General features: G+C 44.4%; 1 long non-coding RNA gene across 1 annotated transcript in view; it reads left to right on the top strand.

The window, feature by feature from the left end:
- Positions 1 to 19,862, top strand: part of LOC137504082 (uncharacterized) — a 45,089-nt gene extending 25,227 nt beyond the window's left edge. Inside the window, exon 3 of the long non-coding RNA XR_011019412.1 lies at positions 19,791 to 19,862. This is a non-coding gene — a long non-coding RNA (uncharacterized lncRNA). The remainder of the gene's footprint in view (positions 1 to 19,790) is intronic.
- Positions 19,863 to 23,551: the final 3,689 nt, after the last annotated feature.

Here is a 23,551-nt window from a genome sequence, read left to right as displayed (position 1 = left end):
CACCACCACGCTGTATGAAGGGGCAGACCTGATGGGAAGCCTCAAGCCTCAAGGGGCAGCGCAATGCACCACCCAATTGGAACATCTCTCAACAGACCACGTGGGCAGACAAAAAACAAACCGCCCACGTGTCTGTACCCAAGTGTGACGCGACCGCCATTAGGCATATGGAGAGCTGTCGACCAATGAGAAGAGAGGTTATGACAACCCTTACAGTCATGCCAAAGGCGGACTGGATGCTAGCTCCTTAATCTCATCATGCAGCAAAATACACTGCACTGTCAGGTGGCTCTAACAGACTACAAAGTGGCATGTAAACATGCCGACAATGTGTCTGTATCTGCATGTCATACACACCGCTACCATCAAGTGAAAAAGCCATGCTTTGTAGGTGTCTAGCCCAACACATAGGGAAATCACAGCACAGTTTTAAAGGGGACACAACTGAAATCCAACTAATACTCAAATATGCTGCCAAGCATATACCTACACAGGAATTATTCCTACACAGGAATGCCATCAGAATAAAACATGTTTTTTGAAAGAATAGTTCTAATATAAGGAACCGCAACTGGCTCGCCCCATGATGAGCCTGCTTGAAGTGACAAGGGACCAAAAACTCCTTAATTTGATTTCTAATGTTGTTTTTGTGAGCCAACAGCCTAACGTTCATTGCCTGTGTCATCTGGCCTATATACAATAGGCCACAAGGGCATTTAAGGGCATAGACAACATATTTAGAATTGCAATCATATTAACCTTAACCATTGAGCAATGAAGGAATGGTTTACCTAGCTAAAGTATGTACTGTACTACTTTATTGCTGTTCTTTGTCTATCAGGTGTGTGGGTGGGTATTATTACATTATATGTTGTTGGGTTAAAGCAAAGCTACAGCCACATGTGATATTAATAATACTGTTGACAATATGTCAGGATTTAACTGAATAGGAAGGGATGAAAGGGGGGATACAAATAATGGAGAGAAGGACCGTGCTGATGGAATGTCAACAATGATGCTGACCTTTATTCTCTACTCCTGGCCCTACATCCACACAAGCCCAGCAGTGACCTGTCATCATGTACTTCCCCAAGCTTGATCTTATCAATTTCTTAAAGTGCACCTGAAGCAGATTTTCGAAACCAAAATAGATACTTATGTCAGTAGAGGGAAGCCTCTGGATCCTCTAGAAGCTTTCTCGTCCCCTCGAGCTTGCTATTCCAATGCTGGGACACTCTGAAGTTATTTGACAAGGATTTGTTGAATAGGATTGTGCAGCCTCACTCCTGTTTGTGTATGAGCGTGGCCACACTGCGCAGTAGCATGGAGCAAGTTGTGCACAGCTTTTTCCTCTGTGCACTGTGCAGGCATGGGACATCAGTGTTCCCTTTCCATATTTAATAGAAAAGTTAGTGGGGGTACATATGACAGCCTTATATCTTGGTATGTTGCTGTGCAAATACCAGGTGTTTGGGATTCTTAAAGAAAACCTGAACTGAAAATCAAGTGTCAAAATAAGCATACACAAGTCATACTTACCTCCTGTGTAGTCTACTCCTCAATCTCTTTTTCCTCTCCTGCATCCTGTTTGTCCACTGTGATCAATGGAATTCTCTGTCCTCCATTTTGAAAATGGCCATTACACCATAACAGCTTTCTGGTCAGCACACAGTTAAACTGTAACATTGCCCAATTGAGCCATAGGGAAACATGGACACATCAGTTCTCCTCTCAGCTGTAACTGAAAGCAACTGATATATAACTGTTAGCAACTGATATATTTCCGTTCTGACAAAATGTTGTCAGAACTAGAAGGGATCATTGTCAGAAGAAAATGAAAATGGTGAGCTTCTGAGAGGAACTGATGGCAAGGTAACTACGGTATATACTAGCATATAAGCCGACCCACATATAAGCCGATCCCCCAACTTTTCCCTGAAAAACCAGGGAAAAATGATTGAACCCCATATAAGCCAGGGATAGGAAATGCTGGATTGGTGCAGGCCACGTAATCCCCCCCAGTGTGTCCCAGTATAGCTAGTATAGTGCCCAGTATGGGTAGGTAGTGCCTCAGTATAGCGCCCAGTTTAGCTAGTATAGTGCCCAGTTTAGCTAGTATAGTGCCCAGTATAGCTAGTAAAGTGCCCAGTATAGCTAGTATAGTGCCCAGTATAGCTAGTATAGTGCCCAGTATAGCTAGTATAGTGCCCAGTATAGCTAGTATAGTGCCCAGTATAGCCAGTATAGTGCCCAGTATAGGTAGGTAGTGTCCAGTATAGCTAGTATAGTGCCCAGTATAGCTAGTAAAGTGCCCAGTATTGGTAGGTAGTGCCCGAGTATAGCTAGTATAGTGCCCAGTATAGTGCCCAGTATAGCTAGTATAGTGCCTAGTATAGCTAATTAAGTGCCCAGTATAGCTAGTATAGTGCCCAGTATAGCCAGTATAGTGCCCAGTATAGCCAGTATAGTGCCCAGTATAGGTAGGTAGTGTCCAGTATAGCTAGTATAGTGCCCAGTATAGCTAGTAAAGTGCCCAGTATTGGTAGGTAGTGCCCGAGTATAGCTAGTATAGTGCCCGAGTATAGCTAGTATAGTGCCCAGTATAGCTAGTATAGTGCCTAGTATAGCTAGTAAAGTGCCCAGTATAGCTAGTATAGTACCCAGTATAGCAAGTTGTAACAACTAGTAAGTTGGCGGCTGTGGGTGAGCAGGCTACAACCACCTCTGTGTTTGGCTCGCGGGTCTTGTTCTACCTCTCAGCGTCTAGCACGCCGAGGACTATCTTATCTCCAGCTCATAAGGTTTCTGTCTCGCCGGTCGGCTGACGTCACTGGTGACTCTCGCCGCTTGGATTGGCGGATTCCGTGGTGGGAGTGGCTGGAAGCGTACCACCGCTTCTTAAGCCTCCAGTCTTCATTCAATCCCCGTCTGCTGTCATAAATACTTTGTGTAAGCGCTCAGACCTTAGACTAGTGCCAGGTGTTGAAATCAAGGACTTCACACCAAGACTAGGATTATTGTTATATTGTATTTGCAGACCTTAGACTAGTGTCAGGTGTTGAAACCAAGGACTTCACACCAAGACTAGGATTATTGTTATATTATATTTGATTATCTGTATGATTCTGGCTATACCTCTGACCTTGCTTTCTGCTTAGCGTTTATGTACTTCTACCTATCTGACTAGTTGCTGAACCTTTGCCTGTCTACTCGTTATCCTTCTGCCTTACGATTCTGTACTGACACTACCTCTCTGTTGCCGAACTTGGCCTGTCTGACCTTCTACTCACCAGTGGGCCCTCGCCACTGGTGAGACGCTATTGGCTCACCAGCTTCTCCAGTGAGTTATTCTCTTATTGCTCTATTAGTGACTGATAGCACCTTTCCAGCTCCACTGGAAAGGCCTGTTCTAGTCTATACAGTCACTATACTGATAGTACCTTATCAGCTCCACTGGTAAGGTCTCACTAAACTATTAAAGTTATGGTTGCACAAATACACTACTCTCTCGGTATCTCGTATTACTATACTTGTATTATTGGTGATTCTGCAGATCACCACATAATCAGGTATAGTGTCTGTATTATTGGTGATACTGCAGATCACCTAATAATCAGACATCTGAGTTGCAGCACCCAACCGTTACAGAACAGCAGACCACACATACCATGGATACACTGGTCAGTCATGTGGAGGGCTTATTGACTGTGGTTGACCGTCTATCCCTCACTGTCAGCACTCAACAGACTCAGTTATTCCAGTTATCTGAGGTTTTACAACAAGCTCCTGTACAGACTGTACCAGTGTCATTCCCCCTTATTTAGGAACCCAGACTTCCTCTTCCAGAGAAATACTCTGGGCAAAGGACCGATTTTTTAAATCTTAAAAATCGGTGCCTATCGTACTTTGAATTATGTCCTAGGGCTTCAGGGTCAGAGAGACAAAAAGTCATATTACTAAAGACACTGTTGTCAGGAGATTCACAGTCATGGGCCTATAGTCTCCCAGAGGACCATGAGGCTTTGGTCTCTGTACGAGATTTTTTCAAAGCCATGGCAGTAATATACAATGATCCCGATTTGGCAACAACTTCAGAGCGGAAGCTTAAGACCCTCAGACAGAACCATAACACTGTTGAGATGTATGCGGCAGAGTTTAGAAGGTGGGCTGTGACAGACAGATGGGGGCAGCATGCTTTGCTTGATTGTTTTTTGTCGGGATTATCTGACTCAGTGGCTGATCTGATGTTAGGTCATCCCGAACATAGGTCTATCGATGAGGCTATAACATTAGCCATAAAAATTGACCGACAAGTTTGATTTCAGAGACGGACTCACGGTAAACCCAGAGTACCTAGGGATATTCTTACCTCAGCACATGGTGATTCAGATTTCACTGAACACTGTGTGGCTCTCAGGTCTGAGACAGGGAGGGGATCTTGTTCTCCGACAGATTCTGACCATATGAGTCCACTCGGTTTCCAAGTATCAAACAAGTTATACCGCTCCATTATGGTCGGACGTTCCTTGCTTGGTGACTTAGCTATTCCGTCGGAAGAGGATAGATTCCTTCTTCCTTGTACTATTGCATGGGGAGATGGAGTCCAGGAAACGCAGGCATTTCTGGACTCTGGCTCTGCGGCTAATTTTATGGATTATGATTTTGCACTCCAACTTGGCCTTCCTCTCCATTCTTTGGGTCAGCATTTCGTTGTTACTGCAGTGGACGATTCACCACTGCAGGGCAAACTATCTCCCTTACAGACTCCTGTATTGTTGTGTCAGATAGGGACTCTCCATAAGGAGAACATTCAGTTCCTTGTGATCAGAACGGCAGCCACCTCAGTGATCTTACCTTGGCTTCAGAAACATTCCCCTTGCATTGACTGGGGTTCTAAACAATTGTTAAGTTGGTCCCTTTTTTTGCCAAGATCATTGTCTGGGGAAGGTCACGGTTTGTTCTACCAAGGTGCAGGTGGAGGGATTACCTAGTCAATATTCCGATTTCGCTGACGTGTTCTGTCTTCGGGCTGCTGACAAGCTTCCACCACATTGAAGCTTTAATTGCCCTATAGATTTAAAATCAGGTTGTATGCCCCCTAGGGGCCATCTGTATAATCTGTCAAGACCTGAAAAACTCGCTATGCAGGAATATATAGCTGACAATTTGGCAAAAAGCTTTATTCGCCCATCTAAATCCCCAGCCGGGGCTGGCTTCTTTTTTGTTAAAAAGAAGGATGGTGGTCTCAGACCATGTATCGATTACAGGGGTTTGAACAAGATTACGGTAAAAAATCGTTATCCTTTACCCCTAATCGACGATTTATTCTCTCAAGTTACGGATGCAGGTGTGTTCACCAAACTTGATCTTAGGGGGGCATATAACCTGATTCGGATTAGAGAGGGTGACGAGTGGAAGCTGGCGTTTAACACGCCCGATGGGCATTACAACAGTGCTGGGCCGAAATTACGCATTAGCGTAATTACGCATCGTAATTCACTACAAATGCACCGTAAGCGTTACGTGTAAGGTTACGGTATTACGCGTAATTAATTACGCGTAGACCATAGGGTTACGTTTTACGCGTAACAAATTACGCGTAAGACAGTAAACTCCCATTGAAATTACACAGTCTGCCGTAATCGCGTAATATTACGCTCCCGTATAATATAAAAAAGCCGCCGACTTTAAGGGTTAATAGCAAAGCCCCCTTAAGTGCTAAGAGCCTCAAATTTGGAGAATATATTAAGGAGATCAGAAGGAATAAGAGGAAAAAAATTTTTTTCAAAAAGACCTTATAGTTTTTGAGAAAATCGATGTTAAAGTTTCAAAGGAAAAATATATACATTTAAAAACCCGCCGACTTTAATGGTTAATAGCAAAGCCTGCTTAAAATTTAGGAACACCAAATTCACAGGGTATATTAAGGGGATCAGTGGGAATAAGAGGAAAAAAATTTTTTTCAAAAAGACCTTATAGTTTTTGAGAAAATCGATTTTTAAGTTTCAAGGGCGAAAATGTCTTTTAAATGCGGAAAATGTCAGTTTTTTTTGCACAGGTAACAATAGTGTTTTATTTTCATAGATTCCCCCAAGTGGGAAGAGTTTTACTTACTTCGTTCTGAGTGTGGGAAATATAAAAAAAAAACGACGTGGGGTCCCCCCTCCCAGACCTCTTTAACCCCTTGTCCCCCATGCAGACTGGGATAGCCAGAATGCGGAGCACCGGCCGCGTGGGGCTCTGCACCCTGACTATACCAGCCCGCATGGTCCATGGATTGGGAGGTCTCGGAAGGGGAGGGGCAGCCAAGCTTTCCCCTCCCCCTCCGAGCCCTTGTCCAATCCAAGGACAAGGGGCTCTTCTCCACCTCCGATGGGCGGTGGAGGTGGAGGCCGCGATTTCCTGGGGAGGGGTTCATGGTGGCATCTGGGAGTCCCCTTTAAAAAGGGGTCCCCCAGATGCCCACCCCCCTCCCCCTCCCAGGAGAAATGAGTATAGAGGTACTTGTAGTACCCCTTACCCATTTCCTTTAAGAGTTAAAAGTAAATAAACACACAAACACATAGAAAAAGTATTTTAATTGAACAAAAAACATAACCACGAAAAAAGTCCTTTAATATTCTTAATTAACCATTAATACTTACCTGTCCCTTTAAAAGCCAGTTCCCACGCAATATCCTCGGAAATATACTAATCAGTTACAATGTAACAAAGTTATTACAATGTAACAACTTTGTTACATTGTAACTACGCCGCACCCGACGTCACTCACCGCCGCCGCCGCGTCTGTGCTGCAGGACCCGACAGAGCTCTGAGCTATAGCTCAGAGCTCTCTAAGCATCTTTGTATTTGGGCTCCAAGGAGCCCCATTGGTCCTTAGCAGACCAATGGGGTTCCTTCTGATTTGAAGGAACCCCATTGGTCTGCTAAGGACCAATGGGGCTCCTTGGAGCCCAAATACAAAGATGCTTTCGAGAGCTCTGAGCTAATATAGCTCAGAGCTCTGTCGGGTGAAGGGACGCTAAGTCCCCGCCGGCTCCGCTGCCCTCCCCGCCTCTCCCACATGTCACCTATATACATGCTGGCACCCATGGGTGCCAGCATGTATATGAGTGACAGGTGTGGGCGGAGTGGACGGCGGGAGCCGGCGGGGACTAGCGTGTATGCGGCGGCCGGCGGGTGAGCGGCGAGTGACGTCGGGTGCGGTGGTGTTACAAAGTAACAAAGTTGTTACATTGTAATAACTTTGTTACATTGTAACTGATTAGTATATTTCCGAGGATATTGCGTGGGAACTGGCTTTTAAAGGGACAGGTAAGTATTAATGGTTAATTAAGAATATTAAAGGACTTTTTTCGTGGTTATGTTTTTTGTTCAATTAAAATACTTTTTCTATGTGTTTGTGTGTTTATTTACTTTTAACTCTTAAAGGAAATGGGTAAGGGGTACTACAAGTACCTCTATACTCATTTCTCCTGGGAGGGGGGTGGGCATCTGGGGGACCCCTTTTTAAAGGGGACTCCCAGATGCCACCATGAACCCCTCCCCAGGAAATCGCGGCCTCCACCTCCACCGCCCATCGGAGGTGGAGAAGAGCCCCTTGTCCTTGGATTGGACAAGGGCTCGGAGGGGGAGGGGAAAGCTTGGCTGCCCCTTCCCTTCCGAGACCCCCCAATCCATGGACCATGCGGGCTGGTATAGTCAGGGTGCGGAGCCCCACGCAGCCGGTGCTCCGCATTCTGGCTATCCCAGTCTGCATGGGGGACAAGGGGTTAAAGAGGTCTGGGAGGGGGGACCCCACGTTGTTGTTTTTTTATATTTCCCACACTCAGAACGAAGTAAGTAAAACTCTTCCCACTTGGGGGAATCTATGAAAATAAAACACTATTGTTACCTGTGCAAAAAAAACTGACATTTTCCGCATTTAAAAGACATTTTCGCCCTTGAAACTTAAAAATCGATTTTCTCAAAAACTATAAGGTCTTTTTGAAAAAATGTTTTTCCTCTTATTCCCACTGATCCCCTTAATATACCCTGTGAATTTGGTGTTCCTAAATTTTAAGCAGGCTTTGCTATTAACCGTTAAAGTCGGCGGGTTTTTAAATGTATATATTTTTCCTTTGAAACTTTAACATCGATTTTCCTCAAAAACTATAAGGTCTTTTTGAAAAAAAAAATTTTCCTCTTATTCCTTCTGATCTCCTTAATATATTCTCCAAATTTGAGGCTCTTAGCACTTAAGGGGGCTTTGCTATTAACCCTTAAAGTTGGCGGCTACCTAACATTGATCCATGCGTCAACTTTTCCGCTTGGCAGCATGACCTTACGCATTAATTGCTAGTAGGATTTTACGCGTAAGCCTATAACGTAATAACCTGAATTACGGTATACTTACGCGTAATTGCGTAAGTGCTATGCGTAATTATAGACATGTACCGAAATTGAATGTCTATGCCGTAAGCGTAATTTCGTAATGCGTAATAGCGTAAAATTACGCGTAATGATCCGTAAGTGTAGCTTTCTCCATTACGACCAGCACTGCATTACAAGTACCTCGTGATGCCCTTCGGGTTGTGCAATGCACCAGCCGTCTTCCAGGAACTCATTAATGAAGTTTTCAGGGAGGTTTTGGGGTGCTTCGTCTTAGTTTATTTAGAGGATATCCTCATTTTTCCCCCTACTTTGTCTGAACATAGGAAGCATGTAAAATTCGTTCTGAACAAACTACGCCAAAACTCTCTCTTTGCAAAAATTGAAAAGTGCCTCTTTGAGGTTTCAGAGGTTCCTTTTTTGGGGTATATAATTTCCACGGCGGGATTATACATGGATCCCAAAAAGGTTTCAGCGGTGCTGGAGTGGCCGCGGCCTATGGGCTTGAAGGCGCTCCAGCGATTCTTAGGCTTTGCCAATTATTATAGGAGATTCATCAGGGGATTTTCTTCTATAATTTCACCCCTTACTGATCTTACCAAGAAGGGGGCGGATACCTACAACTGGTCGTCAGAGGCACAGGCCGTTTTTTCATCACTCAAGCAGTTGTTTTGTTCCGCTCCCATCTTGAGGCATGTGGATGTGACCCTTCCTTTCATAGCGGAGGTGGATGCTTCTGAGATTGGGGTGGGGGCTGTATTTTCCCAGCATTCCAGTCCACAGGGCAAATTACATCCTTGCGCATATTTTTCTAAAAAGTTTACACCTGCTGAGAAAAACTATGATATCGGGAATCGCCAGTTATTGGCCATTAAGCTTGCTTTCGAAGAATGGCATCACTGGCTTGAGGGGGCTGAACATACAATAACAGTATATACAGACCATAAGAACGAGTATATCGAAAGTGCTAAATGCCTTACCCCCAGACAAGCTCGGTGGTCGCTATTTTTTACGCGATTTAGATTTATAATCACATCGGTGCAGTCACTTATTCCAGTCAGCATTCTCCCGGAGAAAATAGTTATTGCAGCCATGGGGTTTCAACTTGGTCAGACTACAAGGTTTGAGTCCTCCTTGATGGGCAGTGAAAGACAAATTGTAGATTAGGAAGTCAGCCCAGCGGATATATTGTGGGCCTTACCAGCCAGGCCTAGAAAGTCAAGACGTTTTGCTGCCTTCTGTTCTGGGTCAATTGAACAGGAACAGTCCTCTTCCTCCCTCCCTGAGCAGACACTTTCCTCTACCTCCCTTCCTGAGATGGTCAGCAAATGGGAGGAAAAAGTTAAGGGAACGTGTCCGGAGTCCACGTCTAGAGGGGGGGTACTGTAACAACTAGTAAGTTGGAGGCTGTGGGTGAGCAGGCTATGACCACAGCCACCTCTGTGTTTGGCTCGCGGGTCTTGTGTTGCCTCTCGACGTCTAGCACGCCGAGGACTATCTTATCTCCAGCTCATAAGGTTTCTGTCGCGTGCGGAGACAGGACCGTTATGCGGGCAGAAGGCGCGTCAGCTGACCTGCCGGTCGGCTGACATCACTGGTGACTCTCGCCGCCTGGATTGGCGGATTCCGTGGTGGGAGTGGCTGGAAGTGTACCTCCGCTTCTTAAGCCTCCAGTCTTCATTCAATCCCTGTCTGCTGTCGTGAATACTTTGTGTAAGCGCTCAGACCTTAGACTAGTGGCAGGTGTTGAACTACTGCGCCTGCGCAGTCCGCTCCGGCCCACGTGGCGGTGATTAACAGTGCCAATCGCGCAGGCGCAGTACAGAGCGACCTCCAGGTCGCTCTGATGTCATCGCCGGGGACCGGGTCAGAGATCCAGCGAACGGCTGAAGCCAGAGCTGTGGCAAGGGAGGTCCTGGGAGCTTGGGGCTGGAGGAAGCCCCCGGTAAGTACTACTCACTTTACTCTTTATGCCATGATAACTCCATTAAGGAAATTGTGATTATTGACAAGGGTTGACTTTAACCAGCTTGGGACCACCGATAGTTAAATCCACGCCACACTTGTGTCTGCCTAAGCCTGATTAGCCGTCGGCTCTCGTGCATGGGATGCAATAGCGTGTACCCTCCAACATAGATCTCCACTTTCTAAAGACAGAGGAGGTATGTACATCGGTTAGGAGCAGTTTTTATTGGCTACTAACCACCTGATCACTGTGAGCCAATCACAGTTATCAGGAAATGTAAACTTAAAAATAAAGCTCTGGTTCTTAAAGGGAACCAGAGATGAAGACTGCCTAAAAAATGAAAAAATATTTTATACATACCTAGGGCTTTCTCCAGCCCCATCAGCCTGAATTGCTCCCATGCCGCCGTCCTCTGCTGCCTCTATCACCGGTACCAGGTCCCGTCACTTCCACCGGACGCGACCAGTTTTTTGCACATGCGCAGGGGCTCCCTCCAGCTCTTTACGCATACACCTGTGCAGTATGGAGGGAGCGCACTGCGCTTGTGTCGACTGGCTCGACAGGCCGAAATGACGGGACCCGGTACCGGCCGACAGAGGTAGCGGAGAAAGGCGGCATGGGAGCGATCCAGGCTGATGGGGCTGAAGGATGCCCAAGGTATGTATAAATCTCTTATGTTCTTCTTCTGTGGTTCTCTTTAAGGGGCCAGAGCATGTTAGTCCTAAATGGCTTAAATGAACTCATATTTACTCATATTTCAGATGGCATACCTACATAGAGGAGGGAAAGAATATTGTGTAGTTAGTTATCCCAGACTTGGTAAAATACAATCACTGCCATCGTGGTCAAGAAAAATAGGTAATTTCCATAGTTATCTGCCTGTTCAATAAATCAATGACTTCATGACAGAAGTAAAAATGACATCATATAGATTTACAGACTTAATGTTGGCGAGAAATTAATCTGATCTTGTTTGAGTGTGTAAATTAGTGCATTTAACTTTCAAAGGACGAGACTTTTGCTCCATGCAAATAATATTACATTTGTTATGATAATCCCCACAGAGAATGTTCAATCATATTGTTCAGCTGTTTCATATACAGCTTGCCTGTCTCACTTGCAGCCTTAATTTCCCTTGGCTCAGTCTCTGTTCCTCCACCTGTCTGCGCAGCTGCAGCCGCGGACACAGACGAGCAGGTTGATTTACAAGATGAAAGTAAATGGGTGATTGTGAAAAGCTGGCCGCGCGCATTTAATAAACCAAAAACAAGAGTGCTACTGCTAACACTGTTTGGCAATTCACTAAGTGATTTCTGTCCATCGGCAATGGCAGCAGTGCTCATCTGCTAATCAGCAATGGCAGCTGCATTGTATTTACAGTATGTAGAAAAGTATTTTAAACTTTGGGCTTGATTCACTAAGACAAATAGCATGCCTTATCAGAGATAACACACCTCATCAAAGTTAACACACCTTATCAGAGTAGCATAGCAAACTTCTGCCTGCTAACTGGCAATGAGGAGAGCTCCACTTGTCCTGCCCTGAGCCCCTGTGGGTTCGTAGCACTCGCTATGCTACTCTGATAAGGCATGTTAACTTTGATAAGACATGCTATTTGTCTTAGTGAATCAAGCCCTTTGTCTCTAAAACTTTCACCACCCCAGTATTCCTATTCTTTAAAGTTTTTTTTTTTTTTTAGCAGAGCCCAGCTCACACTCAAAGATTGTAACAAATAAACTGGCAGGTTAGATAGTGACAGGGACCCCCCCCAGGTTAGATAGTGACAGGTGCCCTTCACACGTTGTGCAAATTTGGGATTTTACACCCCCCGTGGCCGTCCCCGCTGACAACCTACCCCTCACCTCACCTCACCTCACCTCACAGGCCTTCCCCGGTGACAGGCAGGAGCAGCCCAGCTTCAGACCTCAGTATCAGCCGGCGACCAGTATGCGGGCGCACCGAACTCAGTGAACACCACGCTGTATATGCGGAAGTGATGTCACTTCTGCATATCAGTGCGGTGTCCGCTGGGTCCTAGCGCCCGCATACTGGTCGCCGGCTGGTCGGAGGTCTGAAGCTGGGCTGCTCCTGAGTCCTGCCTGTCACCAGGGAAGGCCGGGGGGTGTGTGGGGGGGGGGGGGGAGCATAGGTTGTCAGCGGGGACGGCCACGGGGGTTGTAAAATCCCAAATTTGCACAACGTGCGCACTGACTGCAGCGGCAGGGGCGGCAACACAGGACTCCGGGTGTCACCCCCTAAGCATTAAGACACCCGGTGCGGGCCGCCCCTGCCGCTTGACGGTAGGTACGCCACTGTCTACAATAGCTATCTTTTACCGCTGACTACAGATTTATTTCAGAGACAGAGAACTGCCAGAATCTTTACAAAGCTCAGGCAGGGGTGTAACTACTTTCTACCGAGCCCCGCTGTAAAAAGGCTGCCAGCCCCCTCCCCCCCAGAGATGCCACTTCTGTAAGCAAATGCAGAGTGGTGGGCAGTGGAGCATTATACAATACCTACTTCCTACTAGACAGCTCCTGATCAGTCTTGTCATGGGTCTGGCAGCCAATCACCATGCAGCTCCTGTCTCTGCCTGTCATCATGGGCCACCCTGCCTGCCAGGCACACAGCTACTGACACTGAAGAGAGGTGAAGAGAACCTGTTCCACTGAAAACAGGTAATGTATAATGCTCAGTGCAAGCAGGGTAGCAGACAAACACACTGTGGCATATACAGCTTTAGCAAGCAGAATCCTGCAGCCCCCAATGCCCATAAAAGACAATGGGACCATCACCAGGGATAAAAGTACTGATTCGGCTTTTGCCACCCTCAGATTGAGACTAAAGAGTGGTCATCTCAAGATTTTTACCAGTTGTATGATAGCTTTTTTAGTGCTTCAAGGCTTTTATTAATTGAATGGGTCCCTGTTGTGCCAGACCTACGATGTGAGTGATGGTTTCTACTTTTATTTGTGTTGTTGCAATAAAGGTTTGTGGAGTATTTACCTGCATACTCATTAATTATTTTATCCCTGGTGATGATCGCCTTGTCTTTGTTAGGGATGATCAATAATACGCAATTTCTTCCGAGTTGATGCAAATTTATGCATATGTTGTTTTTTTTAAATGCAAGTATATGCAGCTTTAAAATGGACCAATCAATTTAAACCTGGGTTTAAATTGATTGGTCCATTTTCAAGCTGCGGATATTTGCATAAAAAATTGCGTAAACTCAGAAAAATTTGCATATCATTGATCATCCCTAGTCTTTGTGAGCACTGGGGGCTGCAGGATTCTGCTTGTTAAAGCTGGTTATACATCCCACACTGAAGTGTGTCTGCTACTATCAGGGCCAGATTTCTGGCAGGGCCACATAGGCCATGGCCTAGGGCACCAGAAATTTAGGGGTGGCCCAGTGAGAGGCAGTAAAGCTGTTTTATGCAGCCATCCCTATCTACAAAGACAGCTTTAACCTTTGAACTCTCTGTCTTGTACTTGTGTCATCCCTGCAAGACCTGTAAGCTCTATCCTGCAGGTACAAATCAGCCTAACTCCATAGCTCCCAACTGTCCCTCTTTTGGAGGGACAGTCCCTCTTTGGGTTCCCTGTCCCTCTGTCCCTCTTTCCTCCTCATTTGTCCCTCTTTCAGGACTTTGTCTCTCTTTCTATTTAAATATATATATTTCTCTACTAAAAATGTGTTTGACTCTAAACTTTATTCCTATCCTTTAAATTGATATATTACTAATTTTAAAATGTTAATATGAAAGAAAATTAACTAGGATAGAAAGTACCAACATGGTTTGCATTATAAAACAACGTATTTTTCTTAAGAAATCTTTATGGTATGCCTGACTAGGGTTGTGATGGGGCGTAATCAGGAGTGTGGCAGGGTGTGGCTTAAGTGTCCCTTTTTCTTATTTCAAAAAGTTGGGAGGTATGCTAACTCTCATGGTGACACAATGGGTCCATCATTAACAAGATGGCGAACATAACATAAAAGTTCTTAAGGAAAACATAACTTTTAATCTATACACGTATTACTGAAATAGTTATTGTCTGTGACATTCAATGATGGAAAGTAAGTAGAATTCTCATTGGGGCTGTAAGGATTCCTCCTGTGGCGTGTTCTGTCCATTGCAGGTGGAGCCACAAACGGACAGTTCTGGCATGTCAGCCTGCATTCGGTTGTGCATTTGCAATGAGTTACATTGTCATTTGCAATTGCTCTGCAGTTCTGGACAGCTCAGAATGCTGTCATCATTCCACCATTGGCTTACTACAGCTGAACTGCAGCCAGATAGCCCTGGATTTCCTGCATGCATGTGATGATTTCAACAGTTTTTGCGTTGTTGAGGACCAGCTTGTTCTCCCTGCACCAGTGGCAAATCCTGTCGACCTGGTGGCAGTATGGCTGTTCGTCGTTGTTGGAGATCAGGCCGTCTATAGTGGTGTCATCCGCAAATTTGATTACCTTGACAGAATTTGCAGAGGATCTGCAATTGTTTGTGTAAAGGGAGAACAGGAATGGTGACAAGACGCAGCCTTGTGGGGCCCCTGTGTTGGTGGTCTTTGGCTGCAAGGTGATGGAGCCCAGCTTGACGACCTGAGATCTGTTTGTAAGGAAGTCCTTGATCCACAGTTAAAATGTGGGTAGGACTCCGAGCTCAGCCAGATTTTCTTGTAGTATATGGGGGCTAATAGTGTTAAATGCCGAGCTAAAGTCGAGGAGGAGGACCCTGGCATTTGAATTTGGTTTGTGAAGGTGATTGCTGACAAGCTCCAGACAGATGTTAATGGCATCGTCGGTCGACCTATTTGCCCTATAAGCAAATTGATACGGGTCTAATTGGGCTTCCATTTTGTGCTCGAGGAGGGGAAGGACTGCTTTTTCAAAAGTTTTCATTATGACCGACGTGAGAGCAACAGGTCTGAAGTTGTTGAGGTCAGACGCGCCCTGCTTTTTGGAAACAGGGATGATGGTGGACCGCTTGAAGAATGCTGGTACTTTGCCACTCTCAAGAGACCTGTTGAAGATGGAGGAAAGAATAGAAGCAAGCTGCTGTGCACACGTTTTCAGGCAGGCTGGCGACACTCCGCCAGGGCCTAAGGCTTTCCTGGCATTTAGTCTGGATATATACATACTCCTAGTACAGAGATTTTGTATTGCCTAACCTTGTTCGCTGTATTGCTTCAGATCCTAGCCAGTCTTCCTTGATTATGTAATTTATTGGTTCATTGCCAATATATACATATTCTAGTCAGCGTTTGTTATTTTCCTTGTATTTGTGCTACGGTGATATATCAGTGCCGCTGATATATACATACTCGAACTGTTAATATCCTGTGTTTAGCTAGTCAGGTTTTAGCCCATTTCGGTAGGTTGCGCTTAGCGTGATCACCCGTGCTTAGCTAGCATAGTCCTGTCCTTGCGAGGTAGCCATTGCTGTGGTTGTTATTGGCTACCTCATTCCAGTCTGTCTTGTATCTGTCTGAATGTTTGCTATTGCAAGAGCAGCGCAACATCGCACTGCGCTGCCATTGCGTCTTATCAGAAGCCCAGAGCTGCAGTTGCTCTGGGCAGCCCGTGTAGCCTCTTCCATTATCCAGCTCTTATGGTCCATACTCACGGGCTACAATTGTTGCCGCAACACGCGGCATGCGCGTGTTGCGGCGACAGGTCGACCGTGAGTATGAGTCGTTGCACGAGCGCGCACCCCGAACCGTCGCTCGTCGCTGATGTCGCCAGGCGATTGGCGCGGTCAAACGCCTGGCGACAGTTGCCACCGCAACTACGCCGCAACTGTCGCTAGTCTACGTGTGTATGCGGACTATCGACAGCAACATAATTGAAAATAGACGCCGCTTCCGGCGAGGGGAAGGAACGTCGGCGACAGATTCCGTCGCACAGCTGATCCCTCTTCCGCGTGTGTACGCGGAGGGACCTGGCGACGAGCTGTCGCCGGCCTGTCACGCACACGCTCACGTGTGCTGGCGACAGGCCACTTATATAGCCCGTGAGTATGGGCCATTAGCCTTGCTGTGCTGGGGGGTCATACTTTCTGACCACCCAGCACAGCAAGGCTAAGAGCTGGATAATGGAAGAGGCTACCCAGGCACATAAACCACTTCTTTTCACCAGGTGTCTCTGCTTAATGAGTCATGTAAATTCTTTTAGCACTAACAGCAATGCTGTAACTAAAGGAGCATAGAAGCATTACACCCTACATCTGGTTATCAACCACCATTAGGTGGTCAGAGGAAAAACAAATCAGATGTTGGAACAATACATTCACAGGTTAATTTCTGTCTCTGAGGATGACCAGGTGTCTCTGTTACTCTCTGCAGAGTTTACATGCAATAATGTTGTCTATTTATCAACCACGTACAAACCTTTCTTAACCACTTTCAGTTATTACCCAACTTTCTTGCCAGACATGAAAGTAAACACCTCTGTTCCTGATGTACAGGAAAGAATCAATTAAGAATCATTTTTTAAATAAAGACATACATACATACATACATACATATACATATATATATATATATATATATATATATATATATATATATATATATATATGCATATATATATATATATATATATATATATATATATATATATATATATATATATACATATATATGTATATATATATATATTTTGCACAGGCGTTCACTATAGCACATACTTGGGGAGTACAAGCATTAAATTAAAATATGCTTTATGCCAGAGCTGCCTGTTTTTTGAAGCAGAGTATAGCAAGCCACGGCATATGTAAAGCATCTTTGAAACTTGGAAGCTTCAGTGGGGATTTAAAAATGTTTTTGCCAGTGTGTTCTGGTAGTTTAGAGGTTGTGTCCAAAAAAGGAGCAGTAGTAGTGTGGCAGAGACTGACCTGTGGGTCTTTAACCCAGATTTTAAAGTGGCATTAAACACTCTGAACTAAAATTTAAATATCCAATTCTTAGGTACATGAAAGAACATTTTAAAGCATTCCCTGGCCCATATGCAATTAACTTTTTCACCCCAGTTTTCTCCTAGGAGATAATTTTCACCTTCTCTTTAAACTAACTTTTCAGCATTTTGCTATTTTGCAATTAAAAATGTACCCAAATGTTGGTGAAAAAAGTACTTTAAAATTTATTTTCAGTATTTTCTTGCTTAACCATTTAGTGGCATCCTAACGCATTAATACGTCATGCTTTACCCCATTAACGGCAACATGACGTATTAATAAGTCGCGCGTTCCCGCCGCTGCTACCACCGTGTGCGCGCCGCTACGGCCGCCGTTTCCATCAGGATCCCGTGCTGAGGGATTGGGGAAGAGGACCAAATGGTCCTCTACCCAATCGCAGTGCCTGGAGTGAATGGACATGACCGCGAACAGCGGCTATGTCCATTCACAAAAACAGGAAATGTAACAATTAAATAAAGTGTAAAAAAAAAAAAAAAAAGTGAACACTTACTATAACGAGTGTTCACTAGCGCCATCTTGTGGCCAAAAAGTATATGACACGTACAAAATACATACATTTACAAGTACATACACATGAGTAATAAAATTAATAAAATTCCACTTCCAACACTCCCCCTCCAAAAAAAAACACTTGTAAAAAAAAAAATCAGCTTAAATAAATAAATAGTTGCCTTAGGGACTTTACAGCTTTTTTTAATCTATATTTTATGGGGGAAAATTAATTTTAATTTATTACATTGGGGCTTGTAATTATGGCTAGAACAAAAAAAAACAGAACAGAAAAATAACACCTATATTTCAAAATAATATACTGTCGCCATACATTGTGATAGGGACATCATTTAAATGGTTTAATAATCGGGACAACTGGGCAAATACAATGTGTTTGTTTTATCCATAGGAGAATGTTTAATTTTAAAACTATAATGGCTGAAAACTGAGAAATAATGATTTTTTTTCTATTTTTTTGTTTTTTTCTCATTAAAATGCATTTAGAATAAAAAAATTCTTAGCAAAATGTACTACCCACAGAAAGCCTAATTGGTGGTGAAAAAAACGAGGTATAGATCATTTTCTTGTGATAAGTAGTAATAAAGTTATTAGGGAATAAAAGGGAGGAGCACTGACAAGTGAAAATTGCTCTGGTCCGTTAGAGTAAAAACCTTTGGGGGTGAACTGGTTAAAAGACATTTTTTGACAAGTTGTGATAATATCACCAGAAAACTCAGGAGAAAAAGTGAATTGCATTTGGACCCCTGTGTGTAAAAAGGTTTACCTTCAATGCAGAGAGCAGTACAAGTGTGTACTGCCTTGCTAATCTCTGGTAGTGTAGGCTAGAAGCTCTCTGCCTGTTCTCTTCACTCTATTACTTCTCCCTCTTCTGCTGAACTGACTCAGCTGCTGCCATGGCAACAGGTCTATTCAGCACAAGAGGGAGGGGGAGCAGAGGGAAGAGACCAGGCAGAGAGATTATCTTGGCCAGCAATTATTACATTTGCCGATCTCTGAATTAAAAGTAAACATTTTTTACACACAGGGAATGCTTTCAAATGTTCTTTTATGTACCTATGAGTAAGTACTTACATTTTAATTTAAATAGTTTAATCTCACTTTGAAAGCAGGGAAAAAAACACAACATAAGGCCAAAGGTGAGAAAACAAGAAGAAAGCAAGGTTAAAGGGATAAAAAGGAATTTTACAAATGAAAATGCTTAAATCAAACTTATTTAAATACTTACCTCAATAGGGGGAATCCCTGATCATTCATGACCCCCTCCACTACCAGCAGGGTTCCTCTTCCTGCTCCCCTCCATGTACAAACAAGAAAACAAAGGGAAGGGACACGGGGAGCCCAATATAGTGTAGTAGGTATTGGTTTTAGGTGAGAAAATGGAAAGGTAAGTATATTTATACTCACAAAAGAAGGGTTACTGCGTAGGCAACCACTGTTCAAACAGGTGGGAAGATTAACCTGTTCCCACTCAAGATTAAGAAGTCGCTCTCTGTAAACAGGAAAGCAAGAGGGTATCACCCCTCCACCAGGGGTGGACTTGACGATATGAGAAAGAACAAAGGCACCAGAAGAATAAAAGGTAATAAAACTTTTAAAATGAAAGAGTGGCAGTGAGTGGTGGTCTTACCTACTCCCAAGGTCATGAAAGACAAACATATTTTACGTTCAACAATCGAAAAATGTATTGATACACTCCTCCATGTACAAGTACAGTTGATTTAAGCAGGCAACAGCAGGGTACACACATGCGCAGTAGCATGGAGCTGCTCGTAAATGGAGAAAAAAGCCATGCTGCTGCACAGGCACAGGCTGTATTTTGAGCTGGTGCAGTGTGGCTGCACTCATACTGAGAGGGGAGCATGGCCATGAGCAATATTAAACATTGATGTTCAATACTGTAAAAAGCTTCCCAGCACAGAAAACAGAGGGCATAATAAGACGGGCTCTTTTTTTCATTACAGGTGTTCTTTATGGTAGATAGAAGCAAATGGATGAATTAACGTCACAACATGCAATTATACAAAACAAGAAAGGTTACAGAACAGATGACAGAAGTATACAGATGAAAAAACAACCATGCACAGGAAAAAATACTTAAATCACTTTAATAAAGAATATATGTTGACTTTTTTTTTTTAAATCAACTTTTTAACTTTTCTGTTTTCTAAATAGATAAGGGGTCAAAAATAACCCCGTCATTATTTACCTAGGAGAGAACAGATATTGGGAGCCCCCTTGTTATTATTAAAGGGGCTCTCAGATTCCACCAAAAGCCTCCCAGGATCACATCTGTCTTGTAGTTAGATCCACCTCTCCAAATATGAACTGGAGAGACATCCCTTGTCATTGACATGGACAAGGGGGCTTTGCAGGAAAGTGGAGAAATCTGCTCCCTTCAAGCACAGTCCACAATTGATGGGCCATACAATCTTCTGATTATAAGAGGATTACCCATTAAAATATAGTTAAAATACCCATTAAATATAGTAACTATTACAAAAGTATGAATAAAAATAAACAAGTTGGATATCTGCAATATTTTGCTTTCATTTTTATATTTTAGCAGATTATTATTTATTGATGCTGCTTCCAGAATGAACTCTTAGTCAATTGTTTGATGCCTCCCAGCTACTCCTTGATTTTGCTGATGGAGCGGGTCATATCTGTGAAATGCGTTGCTTTGTAACAATTAAGATATTTTTGGAATCTGACAAATATCAAGTCATCAATGTGGAAGTAAGTTGATCACTATCTCCCTTTTTAAACTGTGTTTAATGTATAAAATCCTTCTTGGCATCTTGGTTTTACCACTCTTTGTAAGTTTTGCCTACCTATAGTGAAGGAATGTTACTCCTATTCTTCTGATCTACAGAGAGCAACATCTTAACTCAAGTGGGGACAGTTCTAAGCTCCCCACTTACCTGTACAGTGGTTGTGATCACGGTAACTCACCATTGTGCAGGGCCAGACCGAGGCAAGAGAGGCTTCAGCCTCAGGGTGCAATGTAGGAGTATGTATGTAGCACAATGAAGCATGACTCATTTAGCTACCATTCACCTATTGAGTTTGAAGCAGAGATAAATAAGAAAAGGGGATACATGGAAGTGACTGCAAGCCAGATAACTAAAGATTAGGGTGTTCTGGGGGTTTGGGGCTCTGGAGCACCTCTTAGTCTAATATCAATCAGTGTGTAACGGCTGGTAGGGATGCTCACCTTGTTCCGTGGAATTCCGTTTTCCGCGATTCCGGCCGGAATTTGATGATTCCGTTCCGTCGCATCTGAATGGAATTGCCATAGAGCTATAGCGGAAAGCTATGCTCACCACTATACCACCAACACTACATGCTGAATTTGAAGTCTGGAAGATTCCAGGGTAAGGGTGGGAAGAATGAAAAGCTAGGTGGCCATGCAACCATTCCTGCTAACCTAAAGCTTACTTGTGGCTTACATCACATTGGCTTAAGACTTTACCAAATCCAATGCTCCAATATGGGGAAGCTTCTCTGTTTGCTGTTTTTTTTTTTTTTTTGTGTGGTGTCACAGCCCCCATCTGCATAAAGTCGCATGCCGACATACTATCCATCTCCTCTTGCTCTTCCTCAATGATGTCAGGTAAGTTCTCCTCCTCCCCCCTAGCCACAATACCACAGGAAAGGTGAGCAGCACAGGCCTCCAGTGATGCCTGCTGCAAATGTTTTTTTTTTTTTTTTTTAGGAGGAGGCGGAAGAACATCTTCCTCATCTGACTCCTCTTCCCCAGGTGACTCTTCCTCCTCCTCCCCCCTCCTCTGTGCTGCCGCAGGTGTTCAGGAAACATCTGGTTCTGCTGATGATTGTTCCCACTCTTCCGCCTCTTCCTGGTCACGCTCGCCCACAGCTTGATCCACCACTCTACGCACGACACACTCCAGGAAGAAAGCATATGGAATCAAGTCACTGATGGCATCTTCACTGCGACTCACCATGTTGGTCACCTCAAATGGATGCATGAGCCTGCAGGCATTACGCATGAGTGTCCAGTACTTTGGCATGAAAATGCCTAGCTCCCCAGAGCCTGACCTTTGACTGTAGCTGTTCAGATAGTCGTTGATGGCTTTCTCCTGTTGTAGCAGGCAGTCAAACATCAGGTGTGTCGAATTCCAGCGAGTCGGGCTATCGCAAATCAAGCGCCTCACCGGCAAGTTGTTTCTCCGCTGAAAATTGGCTAAGCGCGCTGCCATGGCCATGTACGACCACCTGAAATTCCCACACACCTTCCTGGACTGCTTCAGGTTGTCCTCTAAGCCTGGGTACATAGACACAAATCTTTGAATTACTAGACTCAGCACATGTGCCATGCAGGGTACATGTGACAACTTCCCCAAACTCAAAGCCGAAATGAGATTGCTGCCGTTGTCACACACCACGTTGCCGATCTCCAGTTGGTGCGGGGTCAGCCACTGATCCACCTGTTTGTTAAGAGCAGCCAGGAGAACTGCTCCAGTGTGACTCTCGGCTTTTTTTATTATTATTATTATTATTTAGTATTTATATAGCGCCGACATATTACGCAGCGCTGTACAATGTATATATATATATATATCTTGTCACTAACTGTCCCTCAAAGGAGCTCACAATCTAATCCCTACTTTCCTCAGATGCGACGGCTTTGAGGCAAGACAAGATGGCGTGACACCGTCATACCTGGCATGCAGCATAGGCCCTGGGGAGGTGGGGCTGTGTAGCTGGAGAGGAGATAGCAGCACCAGTAGAGTAGCACTGCCACTCAGCCAAGGAGGAGGAGGAGGATGACAGAAAACGAGGATGTAGCAGGAGGAAAAGGAGAGGAGGTGGCAGCAGGCCTGCCTGCAAGCTGTGGTGGTGTCACAACTAGGTCCGCTGCAAAGCCACGTACTCCCTGCTTGCCAGCGGTCACCAGGTTGACCCAGTGGGCTTAGTAAGTAATGTATCTGCCCTGACCGTGCTTTGCAGACCAGGCATCTGTGGTCAGATGGACCCTTGACCAGGGGCATTCCTAGGGTCCTTGGAGATCGGGGGCACCTGTGGGCACCAGGTGGGGGGCATATGCGTCGCGAGCAGAATGGGCGTGGTCATGCAGTGAGTGGGCGTAGCCACGGGTGGGGCCAAATGTACATGAACTTAGAAGCGGTGTAAGCTACAGATAACGGGCCTGCCCATCGAAATACTGGATGGAGCTCCGTGTCCTTTATTTAGATAATTTACGATCAGTATAGGCATAGATCAAAGATGTATACGAACATACAATTTTGACAAGTCACTTATCTATCGCAAAGTGGCAACAGCAAATTAAACTAAATACTGTACAAACGTTTTAACACATACATGAACATTATGGAAAATCCAAGTTGAAAAACTGTGAAGATAAACAATTTCATCCATCCTACTCCTGAAAAAATGTATTCATTTTTTTAGAACCTCCCAGTTTTATTTTCTGTTTTAAAAAGCTAAAAAAAGTAGGTTTAATGCTATTGTCTCATATGATGATGATTCAGCTTTTCCCATAGTCTCGCAGTTAGCAATCATGTGACCCCCAACAAGACAAATTCAGCAAGAGTGAGGCCCCAACAAGACAAAGTCAGCAATCGTGAGGCCCCCAACATGACAAAGTCAGCAAGCGTGAGGCCCCCAACATGACAAAGTCAGCAAGCGTGAGGCCCCCAACATGACAAAGTCAGCAATCATGAGGCCCCCGACAAATCAT

Source organism: Hyperolius riggenbachi, chromosome 4 (genome assembly GCF_040937935.1).
Source record: "Hyperolius riggenbachi isolate aHypRig1 chromosome 4, aHypRig1.pri, whole genome shotgun sequence".
Lineage (NCBI taxonomy): Eukaryota > Metazoa > Chordata > Amphibia > Anura > Hyperoliidae > Hyperolius > Hyperolius riggenbachi.
The sequence above is the reverse complement of the archived record's forward strand: the minus strand, read 5'-3'. Positions and strand labels throughout refer to the sequence as shown.